Source organism: Notothenia rossii (assembly GCF_949606895.1).
Source record: "Notothenia rossii genome assembly, chromosome: 10".
In the NCBI taxonomy this organism is placed as follows: Eukaryota; Metazoa; Chordata; class Actinopteri; order Perciformes; family Nototheniidae; genus Notothenia; species Notothenia rossii.
In genome coordinates, this window is record NC_136908.1 from 35,966,364 (window position 1) to 35,984,438 (window position 18,075).

The 18,075-nt window shown below is 39.1% G+C and overlaps 2 long non-coding RNA genes across 2 annotated transcripts; one reads left to right on the forward strand and one right to left on the reverse strand.

The window, feature by feature from the left end:
• Positions 1-5,107: 5,107 nt before the first annotated feature.
• Positions 5,108-6,379, forward strand: LOC307022854. The gene is made up of 2 exons (XR_013803492.1): positions 5,108-6,062; positions 6,280-6,379. It is a non-coding gene; the product is annotated as an uncharacterized lncRNA (long non-coding RNA).
• Positions 6,380-15,701: 9,322 nt separating this feature from the next.
• LOC307023106 lies at positions 15,702-16,934 on the reverse strand. Its single transcript, XR_013803599.1, has 2 exons — positions 16,022-16,934; positions 15,702-15,801 (listed from the first exon to the last, which is right to left on the reverse strand). It is a non-coding gene; the product is annotated as an uncharacterized lncRNA (long non-coding RNA).
• Positions 16,935-18,075: the final 1,141 nt, after the last annotated feature.

Sequence of the window (18,075 nt, forward strand, 5' to 3'; positions counted from 1 at the left end):
TTTTTTTGCCGGTCATAACCCCACTGCCCCATCTGAACACACACCCACACAACGAGACCAGTCAAGTCCATTTGAGATGATGTACTCATCTAAAACTTGTAAAATGTCTCTTCCAGTGCTTTGCAAAATAATATTTCCTCAACAAAGTTGTCTTCTGAAATAAATCTGCAAGCAATTCTGCAACATTTGCTACATCCGTGCTCTCATCCAGCTGCAGAGAGAAATATTCACTTACTCCAAAAGCTGAGCAAATACTCAGTTTCACTCTCTATAGAGAGGCGAAGTCCCTCCCCTTCCGGGAGCCTCCATGGGACCCCGGAAGCGGAAAATTATACATTGAAGTCAATGGAGAGAGAAAAGTTATCTTTTGATCCCGTTTGAATTGTGCCACGAATGACACATATGATGTTTGTCAATCTTAAACAATCATTTCCATGCAAAAAAAGTCACAGTTTGTCGTAAAAATGCTGAAATATAAGACTATGAATAATACGCAACTAGAAAGACTACAAATCCCAAATGCATTCTGGGTCGCGTAAGTGATGTCATAGGCGATAATGCTCCAAGACTGGTTGTGACTCGCAAAGCAAAGAGGAAGAAGAAGACTGATTTATTCCCTCCAATAAATATAAGAGATTGCTCCAATAAATTCACTTTACAAGATGCCTGTGTGCTTTGTACGAGGTTGTAATCACACCACTTGCTCGTTCTATCGCTTCCCGTCTGATGAAAGGACCAGGAGTCGTTGGACCAAACATATCAGGTAATATACATGTTTTGCATGGAACATAGTCAAGTTAGCTACCTAGCTAGTAGCGAGCATGTTAGTTAGCATTATATTACATTACTTAGCCTTGTCATTTGTATTAGCCTTAACATGAAGTAAACCAAAATGTTAAACAGTAAGAGTAGTCATGATGGTAAGTATTTTGTGAAACATTTGAAGAGTAGCCTATCGCCCCCTCCACCAGGTGCTAAGGGGGCGGGAGGTAGGCTAACGCCACATTAGTATCAGCGATCTTTTCTACTTAATGCTATCTGCACAAATGGTTAACATTGACCATTAAAAGATCAGGCAGTTCAGGGAGAGTCGAAGGAAGGAAGGCAGGCAGCTTTGCATGACATTCTTCTGGACGTGTTTCATTGTGATGATAGTGAGAGTGAGTCAATCTGTTTGTTGGAAAGACAGTAGTTGAGTGATTACTGAGAGAAAATTATTAAAAGAGATAATTATTCAGTGTTGTTACTTTAAAGTGTTGTTACTGACCTTTTTCTCTTTTATTTTCTTTACCTCACCTGTAACTGCTGAGACCCTGAGGAACATGCACACTGGTCTGACCTGCTCTGGTAACCTGATTTCCACTGTACGTAATAGTATTTGGTTATGGTATATTATTTATATACATCAAAGGCACAATGCACCCCTCAGAGACACACATGTATTGAGTGTGATATTTTGCATTGGTCATGTGAAATCATCTTTACACACTAGAAAACTGTAGGAGCGGCAACTTGTTTTGAAATTGAATTTTTAATATCCGATAATAAAGTTGATCTGTTTTCTTTATTCTTCTCTCTTCCCAGCTCCATCCATCACCATTCTCTGTTCCTGCCAGGTCCTGCTTGCTAATCAATGCTCATATTTTTTTTACACAATTACAAATAAAGTCAATGTATTGTATGACATTAAGTTGTGCTTCATTCTGAGTCAATAATAAATTCATTCTGCCTTCAGCTGCAAAATTATTGTGGACTGCACCGACATCCATGTAGCAGCCCCCCCCCCCCCCCCACCCCAGTAAGATGAACCAAGCAAAGCTGACATACTCAACATACAGCTGTGCTCTTAAGTTTACATGAAGAATTTGTGAAATATTGGTAATAACAGGTTTAAATGATTATTAGTAATTAATTACTAGGACTCTCTTGAAAAATAGATTTTTAATCTCAATGAGACCTATCCTGGTTAAATAAAGGTTAAATAAATAAATAAAAAATAAAAATTATATAATTTTCTCATCGTAGATGAGCAGACAGGGAGCAGATGAGAAAAGCAGAATATGCAGCTGCCATTTTCCACATGGAAAAGAGAAAGGGCCAAGTGTATTTGAGTGGACAAAAGAGAAATCCCAAATACGAAAAATAAAATTATACAATTTAGATATGTATACAAATAAATACATATCCTATATACACCATCATGTATAATGATGGTGTATGATGTAGAAGGAAGTGTGGTAGATAACAATTAAATATAGAGTTACATACAGATCCATGTTACAGCAAAAGATGGAATAACTAAGAAGCACACAGTATAATAATAATTACACGCAACAATTAAATAACTGCTCAGCATCTCCACCACAATCCCAATCTGCTGTGTCCGGTTTTCCTCCCCTCTGCATAACACCCCATCACACATACGAAACACAACGCAGAGTCCGAGGGTGTTAAGAGTATGTTTATTTAAATGTCCTCCTCTCTACTGGCCAACACAGGGAGCATATGCTGGGTGTAGAATTGTTCCAGGAGGAGGAGATTTCCATGCCATGCAGGGTCTTTGGGGATGGGGATGATGATCCCCTCCTTCGTGGTCCACAGTAGCAGAGACTCCGGTCTGTGATTTGCAGCTGTTATATAATATACAATACATTTTTTTGAAAAACATTTGATCAAAAAATAAGGATTTGGTCAGGATCTAGAGTCAGTGTGTAGTTTATTAATTAATCAATGCTCTCTACATTAGGAAAACACATACCAGTGTACCAGAGGGAGTCACACACAGCTGTGCCTAGATAACCAAACAAATTGACAACAGGGATGCAAACTCATCAGGTATGAAAAAGGTGACAAGGATCCGAGCCCCCTGACCCCACAGAATATCGGCTTTAAAATGAGGAATAACAGAGGATTTTAGCAGTCAGAACAACTAAAGCAGCAGTGTTAATATTAACAGAAACGCCATAGAGTCACATCTAATAGAAATATATAAAAAGCATTTATTTTAATTGTGTAGCAGTCAGTTTATAATTTTGGCAGCACTGTTGAGCATTTTGAAAATGTATTTTCAGGCCTCTGTGCAAGGCTTAGTCTTTCTATCTTTATAGCCACTGGTGTAAAGTAACTAAGTTCATAAACTCAACAAGTACTATACTTGGGCACAATTTTGAGATACTTGTACTTTACTTAAGTATTTCAATGTTTTGCTACTTTGTACTTCTACTCCACTACAGTTCAGAGGTAAATGGTGTACTTTTACTCCACTACATGTATGTAATACCTTTAGTTACTTTACAGATGTGGATGAATGATGTGAAATATAATCAAGTGTTAAATCAGACTTTAGTTCCACCTGGAGTAAATCCAAAAGCTACCCTGCAGTATACAAAGTCATTCAGACTAGCTGCACCTTTACCAGCTTTGAGAACACTTTCATGATCAATCATTATAAAACGTATCATATTATTCTGAAATGGACCAATCTGCAAAATGACTACTTTTACTGTCGCTACTTTCACTATATTTTGATAATAATACTTTTCTACTTTTACTTGAGGAACATTTGGAATGCAGGACTTTTACTGTAACAGAGTATTCCTACACTCTGGTACTTCTACTTTTACTCAAGTACAAGAACTGAGTACTTCTAATTTTAATCAATTACAAGATATATACTTATACCACCTCTGTTTATAGCCTATGAAAAAAACGATTAGAAAACGAAGGCTAAAGCTAACGTTAGCAGATAGTGACAATGTATGCTAGTTAGCTAGCTCAACGATAATATTGCGACGGGAAAAAAAAACTTTTCAGTGCACATCACGCTCTGCCGCTCCGACAGGGAGCTCTATTGTGAACACCTGAACGGCCCGTTCTAACAGCTGTTCACCAGCGGTCCAGTCTGTGCCACAGGGACTCCGGACGCACAGTTAATATTAACGAACGCACCGTAGGTAATGTAGCTGCTGAAGCTAGACCATCATCGCCGAGCAGCAGAGGCTTATTATACATCATGAGCAGAGCCGACAGGCAGGAAGACTCGAGCACACAGCTCGCGCTTCATTATAATATATATAAAAAAAGCTCGCGGCCGCACATTAATCCGGGTCCCAGACCCCCTCCCATACCCAAAAAATATTTTTATTGCAGATCTACAGGAATCACAAAAACGACCTATTTTGGATTCAAAACGGAGAATTTCGCCGAAAGGTGACAAGTTTGCATCCCTGGACAAGATAACCAAAATCCTTGAATCTACACACAGCAAATAAACTCAAATGACACAACGAGATGTAAAAAGGAGATCACACATATAGTCGATATAGAACTGGCCGCTTCAATCTGAAGAGCAACTAAAACAAAACACGGGAGTGTATCTTGTTCTTGTGAACACTAATGTTATCCACAGCATACACAGACACCACAAAGTTCTTAAGGAGAAAACTAGTTTCTAAAACAAAACACGTTAGTGTACCTTGTTAGCTAGCTGACATTAACCTTAAACATTGCACTCATATTACTCACTGAAACCTTGTAAAGCCGGTCCCGCATGCTGGCTCTTACAGAACCGCTCCCTTTCGTGTATGTACAGCTCTCAACATGCCCAGACTTGTAGTGATTTTCACCTCGTTTTATACTTTTTCGCCTCATTCTGAAAGAAACAGGTGAAATTTACTAACGTGACAGCCATCTTTGTGATGGTGACGCGTATTGTGCGAGACCAGAGACCTGTAGTTCACTGAGCGGTTTCACACAAAAAAAATTGTAACTTCACAGTTTTACGACACATTTTTATTTTTTTGACTTGCAAAATGTTCTTTTAATTTGACAAACATCATATGTGTCATTCGTGGCACAATTCAAACGGGATCGAAAGATGACTTTTCTCTCTCCATTGACGTCAATGTATAATTTTCCGCTTCCGGGGTCCCATGGGTCGGAAGTAGATGGGCGGGACTTCGCCTCTAGCGAAGTCCCTCCCCTTCCGGGAGCCTCCATGGGACCCCGGAAGCGGAAAATTATACATTGAAGTCAATGGAGAGAGAAAAGTTATCTTTTGATCCCGTTTGAATTGTGCCACGAATGACACATATGATGTTTGTCAATCTTAAACAATCATTTCCATGCAAAAAAAGTCACAGTTTGTCGTAAAAATGCTGAAATATAAGACTATGAATAATACGCAACTAGAAAGACTACAAATCCCAAATGCATTCTGGGTCGCGTAAGTGATGTCATAGGCGATAATGCTCCAAGACTGGTTGTGACTCGCAAAGCAAAGAGGAAGAAGAAGACTGATTTATTCCCTCCAATAAATATAAGAGATTGCTCCAATAAATTCACTTTTACAAGATGCCTGTGTGCTTTGTACGAGGTTGTAATCACAAAAGAGATCATACCACTTGCTCGTTCTATCGCTTCCCGTCTGATGAAAGGACCAGGAGTCGTCGGACCAAACATATCAGGTAATATACATGTTTTGCATGGAACATAGTCAAGTTAGCTACCTAGCTAGTAGCGAGCATGTTAGTTAGCATTATATTACATTACTTAGCCTTGTCATTTGTATTAGCCTTAACATGAAGTAAACCAAAATGTTAAACAGTAAGAGTAGTCATGATGGTAAGTATTTTGTGAAACATTTGAAGAGTAGCCTATCGCCCCCTCCACCAGGTGCTAAGGGGGCGGGAGGTAGGCTAACGCCACATTAGTATCAGCGATCTTTTCTACTTAATGCTATCTGCACAAATGGTTAACATTGACCATTAAAAGATCAGGCAGTTCAGGGAGAGTCGAAGGAAGGCAGGCAGCTTTGCATGACATTCTTCTGGACGTGTTTCATTGTGATGATAGTGAGAGTGAGTCAATCTGTTTGTTGGAAAGACAGTAGTTGAGTGATTACTGAGAGAAAATTATTAAAAGAGATAATTATTCAGTGTTGTTACTTTAAAGTGTTGTTACTGACCTTTTTCTCTTTTATTTTCTTTACCTCACCTGTAACTGCTGAGACCCTGAGGAACATGCACACTGGTCTGACCTGCTCTGGCAACCTGATTTCCACTGTACGTAATAGTATTTGGTTATGGTATATTATTTATATACATCAAAGGCACAATGCACCCCTCAGAGACACACATGTATTGAGTGGGATATTTTGCATTGGTCATGTGAAATCATCTTTACATACTAGAAAACTGTAGGAGCGGCAACTTGTTTTGAAATTGAATTTTTAATATCCGATAAAGTTGATCTGTTTTCTTTATTCTTCTTTCTTCCCAGCTCCATCCATCACCATTCTCTGTTCCTGCAGGTCCTGCTTGCTAATCAATATTCATATTTTTTTACACAATTACAAATAAAGTCAATGTATTGTATGACATGAAGTTGTGCTTCATTCTGAGTCAATAATAAATTCATTCTGCCTTCAGCTGCAAAATTATTGTGGACTGCACCGACATCCATGTAGCTGCCCCCCAGTAAGATGAACCAAGCAAAGTTGACATACTCAACATACAGCTGTACTCTTAAGTTTACATGAAGAATTTGTGAAATATTGGTAATAACAGGTTTAAATGATTATTAGTAATTAATTATATAATTTTCTCATCGTAGATGAGCAGACAGGGAGCAGATGAGAAAAGCAGAATATGCAGCTGCCATTTTCCACATGGAAAAGAGAAAGGGCCAAGTGTATTTGAGTGGACAAAAGAGAAATCCCAAATACGAAAAATAAAATTATACAATTTACAGATATGTATACAAATAAATATATATCCTATATACACCATGTATAATGATGGTGTATGATGTAGAAGGAAGTGTGGTAGATAACAAGTAAATATAGAGTTACATACAGATCCATGTTACAGCAAAAGATGGAATAACTAAGAAGCACGCAGTATAATAATAATTACACGCAACAATTAAATAACTGCTCAGCATCTCCACCACAATCCCAATCTGCTGTGTCCTGTTTTCCTCCCCTCTGCATAACACCCCATCACACATACGAAACACAACGCAGAGTCCGAGGGTGTTAAGAGTATGTTTATTTAAATGTCCTCCTCTCTACTGGCCAACACAGGGAGCATATGCTGGGTGTAGAATTGTTCCAGGAGGAGGAGATTTCCATGCCATGCAGGGTCTTTGGGGATGGGGATGATGATCCCCTCCTTCGTGGTCCACAGTAGCAGAGACTCCGGTCTGTGATGTGCAGCTGTTATATAATATACAATACATTTTTTTGAAAAACATTTGATCAAAAAATAAGGATTTGGTCAGGATCTAGAGTCAGTGTGTAGTTTATTAATTAATCAATGCTCTCTACATTAGGAAAACACATACCAGTGTACCAGAGGGAGTCACACACAGCTGTGCCTAGATAACCAAACAAATTGACAACAGGGATGCAAACTCATCAGGTATGAAAAAGGTGACAAGGATCCGAGCCCCCTGACCCCACAGAATATCGGCTTTAAAATGAGGAATAACAGAGGATTTTAGCAGTCAGAACAACTAAAGCAGTAGTGTTAATATTAACAGAAACGCCATAGAGTCACATCTAATAGAAATATATAAAAAGCATTTATTTTAATTGTGTAGCAGTCAGTTTATAATTTTGGCAGCACTGTTGAGCATTTTGAAAATGTATTTTCATGCCTCTGTGCAAGGCTTAGTCTTTCTATCTTTATAGCCACTGGTGTAAAGTAACTAAGTTCATAAACTCAACAAGTACTATACTCGGGCACAATTTTGAGATACTTGTACTTTACTTAAGTATTTCAATGTTTTGCTACTTTGTACTTCTACTCCACTACAGTTCAGAGGTAAATGGTGTACTTTTACTCCACTACATGTATACCTTTAGTTACTTTACAGATGTGGATGAATGATGTGAAATATAATCAAGTGTTAAATCAGACTTTAGTTCCACCTGGAGTAAATCCAAAAGCTACCCTGCAGTATACAAAGTCATTCAAACTAGCTGCACCTTTACCAGCTTTGATAACACTTTAATGATCAGTCATTATAAAACATATCATATTATTCTGAAATGGACCAATCTGCAAAAAAACTACTTTTACTGTCGCTACTTTCACTATATTTTGATAATAATACTTTTCTACTTTTACTTGAGGAACATTTGGAATGCAGGACTTTTACTGTAACAGAGTATTCCTACACTCTGGTACTTCTACTTTTACTCAAGTACAAGAACTGAGTACTTCTACTTTTAATCAATTACAAGATATATACTTATACCACCGCTGTTTATAGCCTATGAAAAAAACGATTAGAAAACGAAGGCTAAAGCTAACGTTAGCAGATAGTGACAATGTATGCTAGTTGGCTAGCTCAACGATAATATTGCGACGGGAAAAAAAAAACTTTTCAGTGCACATCACGCTCTGCCGCTCCGACAGGGAGCTCTACTGTGAACACCTGAACGGCCCGTTCTAACAGCTGTTCACCAGCGGTCCAGTCTGTGCCACAGTGACTCCGGACGCACAGTTAATATTAACGAACGCACCGTAGGTAATGTAGCTGCTGAAGCTAGACCATCATCGCTGAGCAGCAGAGGCTTATTATACATCATGAGCAGAGCCGACAGGCAGGAAGACTCGAGCACACAGCTCGCGCTTCATTATAATATATAAAAAAAAGCTCGCGGCCGCACATTAATCCGGGTCCCAGACCCCCTCCCATACCCCAAAAATATTTTTATTGCAGATCTACAGGAATCACAAAAACGACCTATTTTGGATTCAAAACGGAGAATTTCGCCGAAAGGTGACAAGTTTGCATCCCTGGACAAGATAACCAAAATCCTTGAATCTACACACAGCAAATAAAACTCAAATGACACAACGAGATGTAAAAAGGAGATCACACATATAGTCGATATAGAACTGGCCGCTTCAATCTGAAGAGCAACTAAAACAAATCACGGGAGTGTATCTTGTTCTTGTGAACACTAATGTTATCCACAGCATACACAGACAACACAAAGTTCTTAAGGAGAAAACTAGTTGCTAAAACAAAACACGTTAGTGTACCTTGTTAGCTAGCTGACATTAACCTTAAACATTGCACTCATATTACTCACTGAAACCTTGTAAAGCCGGTCCCGCATGCTGGCTCTTACAGAACCGCTCCCTTTCGTGTATGTACAGCTCTCAACATGCCCAGACTTGTAGTGATTTTCACCTCGTTTTATACTTTTTCGCCTCATTCTGAAAGAAACAGGTGAAATTTACTAACGTGACAGCCATCTTTGTGATGGTGACGCGTATTGTGCGAGACCAGAGACCTGTAGTTCACTGAGCGGTTTCACACAGAAAAAATTGTAACTTCACAGTTTTACGACACATTTTTATTTTTTTGACTTGCAAAATGTTATTTTAATTTGACAAACATCATATGTGTCATTCGTGGCACAATTCAAATGGGATCGAAAGATGACTTTTCTCTCTCCATTGACGTCAATGTATAATTTTCCGCTTCCGGGGTCCCATGGGTCGGAAGTAGATGGGCGGGACTTCGCCTGAGAGGCGAAGTCCCGCCCATCTACTTCCGACCCATGGGACCCCGGAAGCGGAAAATTATACAAACAAATTAAAATAACATTTTGCAAGTCAAAAAAATAAAAATGTGTCTTAAAACTGTGAAGTTACAATTTTTTTTGTGTGAAACCGCTCAGTGAACTACAGGTCTCTGGTCTCGCACAATACGCGTCACCATCACAAAGATGGCTGTCACGTTAGTAAATTTCACCTGTTTCTTTCAGAATGAGGCGAAAAAGTATAAAACGAGGTGAAAATCACTACAAGTCTGGGCATGTTGAGAGCTGTACATACACGAAAGGGAGCGGTTCTGTAAGAGCCAGCATGCGGGACCGGCTTTACAAGGTTTCAGTGAGTAATATGAGTGCAATGTTTAAGGATAATGTCAGCTAGCTAACAAGGTACACTAACGTGTTTTGTTTTAGCAACTAGTTTTCTCCTTAAGAACTTTGTGGTGTCTGTGTATGCTGTGGATAACATTAGTGTTCACAAGAACAAGATACACTCCCGTGTTTTGTTTTAGTTGCTCTTCAGATTGAAGCGGCCAGTTCTATATCGACTATATGTGTGATCTCCTTTTTACATCTCGTTGTGTCATTTGAGTTTATTTGCTGTGTGTAGATTCAAGGATTTTGGTTATCTTGTCCAGGGATGCAAACTTGTCACCTTTCGGCGAAATTCTCCGTTTTGAATCCAAAATAGGTCGTTTTTGTGATTCCTGTAGATCTGCAATACAAATATTTTTGGGGTATGGGAGGGGGTCTGGGACCCGGATTAATGTGCGGCCGCGAGCTTTTTTTTATATATTATAATGAAGCGCGAGCTGTGTGCTCGAGTCTTCCTGCCTGTCGGCTCTGCTCATGATGTATAATAAGCCTCTGCTGCTCGGCGATGATGGTCTCCTTTCAGCAGCTACATTACCTACGGTGCGTTCGTTAATATTAACTGTGCGTCCGGAGTCACTGTGGCACAGACTGGACCGCTGGTGAACAGCTGTTAGAACGGGCCGTTCAGGTGTTCACAGTAGAGCTCCCTGTCGGAGCGGCAGAGCATGATGTGCACTGAAAAGTTTTTTTTTCCCGTCGCAATATTACAGTAGGGCCTGGCTCATTTCGTGGCATCTGCAGGCAGTGGCAAGTACTTCTGGCATCTGCCACAGAGGCCGCTACTCCGTGGTATCTGTGGCAAGTATATGCCACAGATGTGGTATCTGTGGCAAGTATATGCCACAACTTGCCGTGGCAACTATATGCCACAACCATGCCACAACTTGCCGTGGCAAGTATATGCCACAACTTGCCGTGGCAAGTAAATGCCACAAGTTAAGAGAAGGTTTATGGTAGCTGCCACGCGATCTAACATTGTTGACCAGAGGTGGGAAATAGGCTAACTTGTATACTCAAGTAGCCTACTGTACTTGTGATTTAGAAATAGCCTACTTGTGCTATAAGGATAAGGACAACCAAGCGCAAAGCCTACAAGCACTGAAAAGCTGGCAAGGGGAGACGGATGAGCATGACTCAGCGTTCTGTCAAGAACTCGAACAATATAAATTGTTCGCCAGTTTCAAAACGCAATAAAAGGGTGGATAAAAAAGCATGCATTGTGTCTCGATTTTTAATATACTGTCATGATTGTCTTAACGGAATAACATGGTTTGTTTAGATTCACTGATATCAATATCTAATAAGAATAATCTTAAGCATTTAAATAAAAATGTTCAACCAGAATTAAAATATTAAATAACAAAACAGATACAATGACATTAATCTGTTTATTAACAACGAAAATAATACAAATTAAGTACATATGCCTGGATTTAAAATAACACATTTATACATGTGTACAATCAAATATAACTGTCCTTTGCCTCATTTATAAAATATAAATCTTAGCATCTCACTAGCAGTGGCAAATGCAATCAGTTACAGCTGCCCTAAGTCTGTAGCCAAGTCTAATAACACCATTGTACACGTTGCTGTGTCAATACAGATATTTATTTTTTAATTATTTGTCTTTACTAGTAACAATACACCTGGTTATCGTCAGTGCTTGAATTGGAATAAAAAAGGTGCCAGTACTCTAAATCAGCAACAAGTATTTGGCACAAAGTCATAGTATATCCTATAATGCTGGTGGGTTTGTCTCTTTACTGTATATTTTAGAAAGGCTCACTGTACTTAAACAAAATGACTCAGGGTGCATCTGAGATTAGAGGGGGTGCAGTGGTAAAGTGCTAATATTGAAGTTAGATGCATCAATCTGGTGCAATTTGAGAGCAAAATGAAGAGATATATGGATACCTCTCAACATCCATAATGAAACAACTGTAAACAGATTTACTTTTTCTTTATGGATATAAAAGAAAGTAAAGCTTGACTCCTACTGGCTGGTTAAATGACTCCTCGTCCCTGAGGCCACAACCAGTTTTTTGTGCCATTTTGCTGGATTTATTTGCCAATAGTGTCGCTGCACAAAGTGATAGCCCTCTAGTTTAAATCTACTACCCAAAAAGAAACATATGGAGATGGGTTACTATTTAAAAAAAATTGCAAATCTATTTGGGAACAGTGGGGCCGGGCCTCAAATCCTATAGGGGGTCCGGGGGCATGCTCCCCCGGTAAGATTTTTTTTTTAAATGTTGGACTTAAATGCATCAATCTGGTGCATTTTGAGGGGGAAATAAAGAGACTACACCCATATGAAACAAAAATGTATACATTCAAATAATCATAAAATCATAAGTACATGGCCATAACCAATAACATACAATATCCAATATGAAAAAACATTGAAACTTGTTTATTTATTTGTTTTTGGTTCATTTATAGTTGTGAGTGTGTCTGGGCTCCTGAATCGGCCTCTCCTGTCTCCCTCCTCTCCCCCTGCTCCTCTTTGAGGCAACAGCAAAGACTAGTTTTAGCTCTCAACAAGTTTATCTTACCTTTTTTCACCTAGTTAACATTTTGTTTGTATTATTCATGCATATTTTACTAATCACTACCCCCTCAAATGGAAATATGTGTTTACATAAATGGTGACCGAACCGTTTGAGACCCACTGAGATAACTTAAACTAAGTTAACTATCTAAAGACTCAGAGATTAATTTACCTCACCAGAGCTGTAGCTCCTTATATCCGTTAGCGCAGCTAGCTAGCATCATGCTAACAACAATACACGTAACCGGTGCGCGCGCTTTCTCGCTCGCTCGCGCCAGACATACACCAACACACACCCTCCCGAGCTTGAATGACACACAGAGACCAATCGAGGGCATTAGTATGATCTGTATGAAAGTGGCAATGTCTGCAGGCCACGTCATGTAGACAGCCAGTCACCCTCTGTGAGGCAGAGTCAGACCCACATTTGCGCTGCGTTGCGTTTACAATATATACGTATATTGCTGGCGGCTGAGTACCGGCATTTTACTGAGTACCGGCACCTTGCCGGTACTCAGTAAGAAGTGCCGGTACCACATGGGTAAAAATCAGAAGTGCCGGTACTGCGTACCGGTGAGTACCGGCCCAATTCAAGCACTGGTTATCGTAGCAAGCAGTGGAAACTCCCCTCAAGAAGCGACAATTGCCAAGGGCTTGCGTTGCAACGCTCACTTGCCAATATTTCTTTTTTTATTACAATATAGGCCTATGTTTAGCCTACTATCATAGATATAGCACGTTTGTTTATTTTAGCAAACCAAGTAGGCTATTCCAAGTAAAATTGAATATAAATGATAATTTATTATCTTTTTGAAAAATAGAGATCGCACATCAGTCCTGTGATAGTCCAGCGACATTTTACACGATAAATACGAGTTTAAATATCAGCATTTGCCACGGAAGGCGAGTGGCAGCTACCGTAAACCTTCTCTTAACTCTTAACTTGTGGCATTTACTTGCCACGGCAAGTTGTGGCATATATAAGTTGTGGCATATACTTGCCACGGCAAGTTGTGGCATGGTTGTGGCATATACTTGCCACGGCAAGTTGTGGCATCTGTGGCATATACTTGCCACAGATACCACATCTGTGGCATATACTTGCCACAGATACCACGGAGTAGCGGCCTCCGTGGCAGATGCCGGAAGTACTTGCCACTGCCCGCAGATGCCACGAAATGCGCTTGCTGTCTCTCCAATATTATCGTTGAGCTAGCCAACTAGCATACATTGTCACTATCTGCTAACGTTAGCTTTAGCCTTCGTTTTCTAATCGTTTTTTTCATAGGCTATAAACAGCGGTGGTATAAGTATATATCTTGTAATTGATTAAAAGTAGAAGTACTCAGTTCTTGTACTTGAGTAAAAGTAGAAGTACCAGAGTGTAGGAATACTCTGTTACAGTAAAAGTCCTGCATTCCAAATGTTCCTCAAGTAAAAATAGAAAAGTATTATTATCAAAATATAGTGAAAGTAGCGACAGTAAAAGTAGTCATTTTGCAGATTGGTCCATTTCAGAATAATATGATATGTTTTATAATGACTGATCATTAAAGTGTTATCAAAGCTGTTAAAGGTGCAGCTAGTTTGAATGACTTTGTATACTGCAGGCAGGGTAGCTTTTGGATTTACTCCAGGTGGAACTAAAGTCTGATTTAACACTTGATTATATTTCACATCATTCATCCACATCTGTAAAGTAACTAAAGGTATTACATACATGTAGTGGAGTAAAAGTACACCATTTACCTCTGAACTGTAGTGGAGTAGAAGTACAAAGTAGCAAAACATTGAAATACTTAAGTAAAGTACAAGTATCTCAAAATTGTGCCCAAGTATAGTACTTGTTGAGTTTATGAACTTAGTTACTTTACACCAGTGGCTATAAAGATAGAAAGACTAAGCCTTGCACAGAGGCATGAAAATACATTTTCAAAATGCTCAACAGTGCTGCCAAAATTATAAACTGACTGCTCCACAATTAAAATAAATGCTTTTTATATATTTCTATTAGATGTGACTCTATGGCGTTTCTGTTAATATTAACACTGCTGCTTTAGTTGTTCTGACTGCTAAAATCCTCTGTTATTCCTCATTTTAAAGCCGATATTCTGTGGGGTCAGGGGGCTCGGATCCTTGTCACCTTTTTCATACCTGATGAGTTTGCATTCCTGTTGTCAATTTGTTTGGTTATCGAGGTACAGCTGTGTGTGACTCCCTCTGGTACACTGGTATGTGTTTTCCTAATGTAGAGAGCATTGATTAATTAATAAACTACACACTGACTCTAGATCCTGACCAAATCCTTATTTTTTGATCAAATGTTTTTCAAAAAAATGTATTGTATATTATATAACAGCTGCACATCACAGACCGGAGTCTCTGCTACTGTGGACCACGAAGGAGGGGATCATCATCCCCATCCCCAAAGACCCTGCATGGCATGGAAATCTCCTCCTCCTGGAACAATTCTACACCCAGCATATGCTCCCTGTGTTGGCCAGTAGAGAGGAGGACATTTAAATAAACATACTCTTAACACCCTCGGACTCTGCGTTGTGTTTCGTATGTGTGATGGGGTGTTATGCAGAGGGGAGGAAAACAGGACACAGCAGATTGGGATTTTGGTGGAGATGCTGAGCAGTTATTTAATTGTTGCGTGTAATTATTATTATACTGCGTGCTTCTTAGTTATTCCATCTTTTGCTGTAACATGGATCTGTATGTAACTCTATATTTACTTGTTATCTACCACACTTCCTTCTACATCATACACCATCATTATACATGGTGTATATAGGATATATATTTATTTGTATACATATCTGTAAATTGTATAATTTTATTTTTCGTATTTGGGATTTCTCTTTTGTCCACTCAAATACACTTGGCCCTTTCTCTTTTCCATGTGGAAAATGGCAGCTGCATATTCTGCTTTTCTCATCTGCTCCCTGTCTGCTCATCTACGATGAGAAAATTATATAATTAATTACTAATAATCATTTAAACCTGTTATTACCAATATTTCACAAATTCTTCATGTAAACTTAAGAGTACAGCTGTATGTTGAGTATGTCAACTTTGCTTGGTTCATCTTTGCTTGGGGGGCAGCTACATGGATGTCGGTGCAGTCCACAATAATTTTGCAGCTGAAGGCAGAATGAATTTATTATTGACTCAGAATGAAGCACAACTTCATGTCATACAATACATTGACTTTATTTGTAATTGTGTAAAAAAATATGAATATTGATTAGCAAGCAGGACCTGCAGGAACAGAGAATGGTGATGGATGGAGCTGGGAAGAAAGAAGAATAAAGAAAACAGATCAACTTTATTATCGGATATTAAAAATTCAATTTCAAAACAAGTTGCCGCTCCTACAGTTTTCTAGTATGTAAAGATGATTTCACATGACCAATGCAAAATATCCCACTCAATACATGTGTGTCTCTGAGGTGTGCATTGTGCCTTTGATGTATATAAATAATATACCATAACCAAATACTATTACGTACAGTGGAAATCAGGTTGCCAGAGCAGGTCAGACCAGTGTGCATGTTCCTCAGGGTCTCAGCAGTTACAGGTGAGGTAAAGAAAATAAAAGAGAAAAAGGTCAGTAACAACACTTTAAAGTAACAACACTGAATAATTATCTCTTTTAATAATTTTCTCTCAGTAATCACTCAACTACTGTCTTTCCAACAAACAGATTGACTCACTCTCACTATCATCACAATGAAACACGTCCAGAAGAATGTCATGCAAAGCTGCCTGCCTTCCTTCCTTCGACTCTCCCTGAACTTCCTGATCTTTTAATGGTCAATGTTAACCATTTGTGCAGATAGCATTAAGTAGAAAAGATCGCTGATACTAATGTGGCGTTAGCCTACCTCCCGCCCCCTTAGCACCTGGTGGAGGGGGCGATAGGCTACTCTTCAAATGTTTCACAAAATACTTACGATCATGACTACTCTTACTGTTTAACATTTTGGTTTACTTAATGTTAAGGCTAATACAAATGACAAGGCTAAGTAATGTAATATAATGCTAACTAACATGCTCGCTACTAGCTAGGTAGCTAACTTGACTATGTTCCATGCAAAACATGTATATTACCTGATATGTTTGGTCCGACGACTCCTGGTCCTTTCATCAGACGGGAAGCGATAGAACGAGCAAGTGGTATGATCTCTTTTGTGATTACAACCTCGTACAAAGCACACAGGCATCTTGTAAAAGTGAATTTATTGGAGCAATCTCTTATATTTATTGGAGGGAATAAATCAGTCTTCTTCTTCCTCTTTGCTTTGCGAGTCACAACCAGTCTTGGAGCATTATCGCCTATGACATCACTTACGCGACCCAGAATGCATTTGGGATTTGTAGTCTTTCTAGTTGCGTATTATTCATAGTCTTATATTTCAGCATTTTTACGACAAATTGTGACTTTTTTTGGCATGGAAATGATTGTTTAAGATTGACAAACATCATATGTGTCATTCGTGGCACAATTCAAACGGGATCAAAAGATAACTTTTCTCTCTCCATTGACTTCAATGTATAATTTTCCGCTTCCGGGGTCCCATAGAGGCTCCCGGAAGGGGAGGGACTTCGCCTCTCTATAGCGGCAGCTCGATTCTGATTGGCTTGAAGGGCAGTTGTGTGTTTTAAAAACTAAAATATTAAAAGATTGGCATCAAAGGACACATAGATTGATAGATAATCAGTTATTAATAACATCTAAAAATAAATGAAACTTTAAAAACCTTTCAAAGTGGGGGTCCCCCGGGGGATCGGGGCCCCCACTTTGAAAAGCACTGTATTAGATGATTCAATTTATTCAATGTTTTCGTTATATTGTGTATTATTTCAATTCTCTAGTAATATACACCCTTTGCATTGTGAATTTGCATATACTTTCTGATAATGTTTTTTTTTTTTTAATGATATATAGGCCTACTTGCCGCTAATGTACATTTTTTATTATATTTATATCTTGTTGTATTTTGTGTAATATATCCAATGGACTTCAAACAGACTTCAAACGGACCAAACTTTTGGACTTCTTCAAGCCAGGAGGGCTCTGTGTTGGAAAAATGATTTTGATAAAGGACCTTCCGGGTAGTGTTGGTCTGGAAAAGACTGACATACATCACTAAAGGCAAGCTGAAGGACTTCGAACAGCTCTGGGAACAGTATATGAACATTAGAGGGATGGGAATGTTGACTGCCTTTGAAAGGACATTTGTGAAATTCTTCAATTTTTGTATTATATATGTATGCTATTTAGTCTTAGTGTGTGCGTCTGTCTGTCTGTCTGTCAGTCATTCTGTCAGCCACTGCTCTCTGGGTCTGTCCTCGGAGGCCGTCACTGCCTCGCTCAGCTCGTGTCTCACAGTGGAGCGCATGCCGTCCACAACCCGGTTCAGCCACACCTCCACCTACAGTACACACACAAACCAAAGACAGCCATTCAAACAGTGTAGCAAAACAGTTGCAATGTGTGTGACTTGAGCACCAACGGCTCTTTTCGATGCCCCTTAATGATGTCATTAATAAGCATTATAGT